General features: G+C 32.3%; 1 pseudogene; it reads left to right on the top strand.

Moving 5' to 3' along the window:
* The window catches only part of LOC18783757, a 3,652-nt pseudogene extending 341 nt beyond the window's left edge, over positions 1 to 3,311 (top strand).

The following is a 5,246-nucleotide window of genomic DNA, read 5'->3' on the forward strand; positions in this document are numbered from 1 at the left end:
GAGTTTGAACTCCATCTTGGAGCTACTTATGGGAGTCATACGGTTGAGAATGCCTCCATAGCAGCAGCACAACAAAGAGCTTATACATGTCCACTGCGAAGCTACATACATGTCTGTCTGGTGAACACAGGCTCCGGCGTTCCATTTATATCAGCAATAGAACTCAGGCCTTTACTTAATGCATCTTATCCAACACAAGTGGGGTCGTTGGCGCTTGAGATGCGATTTGATACTGGTTAAGTACCAACTGATTTTGAAAGATACAGGTGAGTGCCTAAAATCTCCTAGGAGTTAGATGATGAACATATACCTGGTCAACTTCTAATTGCTAATGAGACTGATGAAATATCGAAATCTATTTAGGTATCCGTTCGATGTTCATGATCGCTTCTGGTATGCCTATGACCGTGATGATTGGACACAATTAAGTACATCACAGACCATTGACTCTGGATCTAGCAATGATTACCAACCACCTCCTATTGTGATGCGTACTGCTGCAACGCCAAGACGTGCGAATGCTCCCTTGGATTTCTTCTGGCTTCCTGCTGATGACAAGGCATCATACTATGTATGCATGCACTTTGCAGAAGTTGAAAAGCTACAAGCAAACCAATCCAGACTGCAATACATTACTAGGAACAGGCGGGTCTTTTATGAGTTATTTGCTCTCGATTACTTGTACACAAATACTATTTTTAGCCCTGCCGCTTTGAGTGGAGGACAATATAATTTTTCAATCCGTAAGGCAGAGAACTCTACCCTTCCACCCATCCTCAACGCCATTGAGATTTACACATTGAAGGAATTCTTAGAGTTAGAAACAAACCGAGAAGATAGTAAGTCTTTCTTCCTTACACTAGCTTTCATACGCTCAGTTTAGTGTTTATATGTATATGATTGATTTAAATGAGATTTTCTGTTTGATTCTCAAAATGTTTTAATTAGTTGACGCAATCAACATCATCAAGTCAACATATAAGATTAAAAAGAACTGGCAAGGAGATCCATGTGCCCCTCAAGCCTACTTGTGGGAAGGTGTAAAGTGTAGCTATCCTCAAAATGAGTCCCCAAGAATCATATCCTTGTAAGTATGCCTTCAAACAAAGTTACCGATATTTTCATTCCCATTCCACTTATGTGTAGTAAATTTAAATTAATGGAACATGCAATCTGTAGGGACTTGTCCTCAAGCGGATTAACAGGGGAGATAGCTCCTTCTATATCCAACCTTACAGTGATTCAGACATTGTGAGTATATATGTCTTCCTGTGAATAAGTTACCAGAAAGCAGACAGCACATGATCAGAATTTGATTTAAATAATTTGAGCTGTTCATTTCCCGGATTTATCAAACAACAACTTGACAGGACCAATTCCTGACTTTTTGTCTCAATTGCCAGACTTAAATGTCATGTAAGTCATTTGGTTACCTGTATCTGGGGAGGAAAAAACTACAAATCTTTTGTTATGAACAAAGTATGGTGAAAGATTAGTGATTAATTTACCTTTGCAGAAACTTGGAGAAAAACAAGCTCACAGGCTCAGTTCCAGTAGGACTGATTGAAAGGAAGAATGGTTTTCTATCATTAAGGTGTGCTATGTGAAACCCATATAACCTTCAAATTTTGTACTTAACTCCAACTCACCACGACACTGTGTTAGAAGTTTGATCCACACAGATACTAGTTTTCTATTTCTGTTTTCCAATTTCGTTTTTAATGAAAATATTAAATGATGAGGTGTTTCCCTACAAACTAGTTTTGAGAATTATGACATATGCTACAGAGGAATTTATATTCTTTTGCATAACAGATCAAAATCTAACTAAAGTTGCTATCAACCATTTTTATGTCAGTTTGTGTGCAAATCCAAATCTATCCGGAAATGTTTCTTGCAAAAAGAAGTGCAATTTTGTTATTCCCGTAGTTGCGTCAGTCGCTGGAATCTCCATGCTCTTATTATCTGTAGCAGCTCTCTGTTGGGGCATTAAACGGAAAAGACAACCTGGTAAGACTTCCAAATATCTGTCAAAGTTCCTTTTTTTTTTTTCTCTCTTATGGCCTTAAAGATGAAGAATTACGACTTGACATCAGATATCCAAGTGCATTTCTTAAAATAATAACATTCTTCATAAATATATATATATATATATGCACATTAAACTTGTGATGAAATCTTAGGAGCTGTCACAGATGCAAATCCTATCATTGCACTAGTGGAGGCAAGAAAACGACAGTTTACATACTCTGAGATCCTCCAGATCACCAACAATTTAAAGAGGATTCTTGGCAAAGGTGGATTTGGAACAGTTTATCATGGATGCATAGACAAAACTCAAGTAGCTGTCAAGATGCTTTCACCGTCTTCAGTTCAAGTGCTTCAACAATTTCATGCTGAGGCACGTTTGTTAAAATAAGCTATGCAATCATTTTGAGCTCAATCTTATATAATAAACTAATATGTTTCATTAGGGTCTCTTATCTTACAGGTTAATCTTCTGAAGAGAGTTCATCATATTAACTTGACAAGCCTTGTAGGATATTGCAATGATGAAAATCACATAGGGCTTGTGTACGAGTACATGGAAAATGGAAACTTACAAGCATATCTATCAGGTTTGGCTGCAATTGAAACTATTCCATACCAGAATTTACCATTGTTTAGTAACTTCTAATTTGTTGGAAAACGACCAATAAATTACCGGAGGCTTTGATTTTTTTAATAACATTATTCTAAGAGAAGCTCTCTTAGAATAATGTTATTAAAAACTGAGTTGCCAGAAACGTTAGACAAACCTGTCTAAATACACAATTCTCAACAACCCTCAACCCTTCAACTGCTAGGGGAGTTATTACATAAAACTGAAAAAAAAAAAAAAAAAAAAGAATTAATTTGGAGTCTTAATAACGTAACTCCTAAACTGTCCAAAACAGAATTTATTGGAAAATTAACTACCAAACTTTAACGGCAGTTTTGGAAGGCCAAACGACCTCAGAATGCCAAAATCCATCATATATCACAGCAAAGCTATGAGTTACACTCGTGGCGTCGTTCCCTTTCCGAAATGGTATTTTGCGTCCTAATCGGAGCTTGGACGACAAAACTGCATATTCCCACTACGTCCTTTTTCTAGCTCAACCGCGATAAAATCTGCCATCTGTTCTACATCATTATCGCGGGTCGGCTTCTTTAATCCTTTTTAATAAACATATAATTACTTTCTTTGCTTTAGTTTTTTGGCCCACTTCTTTAATTCAATACATGTAATTGAGTAACATCTTAGCCTTTTTGAATTACTTTAATTAGTAATTATTAATTAGTATTAAAAAAAATTATAGAAAAAGTCCACAAAACAATTAAATTCTATTTACATAGTATAGCCGCGCGGCTGTACTATATTTTTCTTTTTGCAAAGTAGTATAGCCGAACGGCTATACTCAGTTTTTTATTTTTTTAATAAAAAAGTTGACACGTGGCGCCTAAACGTTGGGGTCCTCCTTTTTATATTAAAAATAGTATAGCCGCACGGCTATACTCTGTTTTTTAAATTATTTTTTAAAAAAAATTAAAATTAAAATTTTTATGAAAAGTTTGGCTACACCCTTTAAGTAGCATAGTATGTATTTCACTTTTTTAATTACTTTGATTAGTAATTAACTTAGTGAATATTAAAGGAGAAAAAGAAAAAGAGAAATTGAATTACTATTCATTAAGTAATATAATTCATGAAGTTAATTAAAATATTTAATCATAATCAGTCATTAAATAAATAATAATTAAAATATAATTGCTAATTCAACTAATTAAATCTCCAAATATAATATGTAGTTAATAAAAACAAAAATTTTCCAAATTAATTAAACTAAACATCCTAAGTTTATATTTATTTTTTAAAAGTAAGACCTCTCCCGACGAAATTTCGTCGGCAAAGATATTTTCGTCGGGGGAAACCTTATCCGGCAAATTTTGTCGGCATAGATCTTTGCCGACGAAATTTCGTCGGGAGAAGTGTTCATGTTTTTTTTTTTTTTTTTTTTGGAAAAGTATAAAATTTTAAAATATAAAATTAGTTTCTTTACTTTTTCTTTTGGCCAACTTCCTTCATCTAATATATGCAATTAAGTAATATCTTATTCTTTTTTAATTACTTTAATTAGTCGTAATATATATATATATGTGTGTGTGTGTGTACGTACGTAGTTTCCAATAATACATTCGTGTTCTATACGCATCTCCTTTTTTTAAAAAGCAAACGTACAATAGTCGTATTGTACATGTTTGTACGTATTTGTAATGATTTTTCTAAAAAAAAAATAAATTTAATTAAATTTAATCCTTTTTAATAAACATATAATTACTTTCTTTGCTTTAGTTTTTTGGCCCACTTCTTTAATTCAATACATGTAATTGAGTAACATCTTAGCCTTTTTGAATTACTTTAATTAGTAATTATTAATTAGTATTAAAAAAAATTATAGAAAAAGTCCACAAAACAATTAAATTCTATTTACATAGTATAGCCGCGCGGCTGTACTATATTTTTCTTTTTGCAAAGTAGTATAGCCGAACGGCTATACTCAGTTTTTTATTTTTTTAATAAAAAAGTTGACACGTGGCGCCTAAACGTTGGGGTCCTCCTTTTTATATTAAAAATAGTATAGCCGCACGGCTATACTCTGTTTTTTAAATTATTTTTTAAAAAAAATTAAAATTAAAATTTTTATGAAAAGTTTGGCTACACCCTTTAAGTAGCATAGTATGTATTTCACTTTTTTAATTACTTTGATTAGTAATTAACTTAGTGAATATTAAAGGAGAAAAAGAAAAAGAGAAATTGAATTACTATTCATTAAGTAATATAATTCATGAAGTTAATTAAAATATTTAATCATAATCAGTCATTAAATAAATAATAATTAAAATATAATTGCTAATTCAACTAATTAAATCTCCAAATATAATATGTAGTTAATAAAAACAAAAATTTTCCAAATTAATTAACCTAAACATCCTAAGTTTATATTTATTTTTTAAAAGTAAGACCTCTCCCGACGAAATTTCGTCGGCAAAGATATTTTCGTCGGGGGAAACCTTATCCGGCAAATTTTGTCGGCATAGATCTTTGCCGACGAAATTTCGTCGGGAGAAGTGTTCATGTTTTTTTTTTTTTTTTTTTTGGAAAAGTATAAAATTTTAAAATATAAAATTAGTTTCTTTACTTTTTCTTTTGGCCAACTTCCTTC

This window comes from Prunus persica, chromosome G3 (genome assembly GCF_000346465.2).
Source record: "Prunus persica cultivar Lovell chromosome G3, Prunus_persica_NCBIv2, whole genome shotgun sequence".
Lineage (NCBI taxonomy): Eukaryota > Viridiplantae > Streptophyta > Magnoliopsida > Rosales > Rosaceae > Prunus > Prunus persica.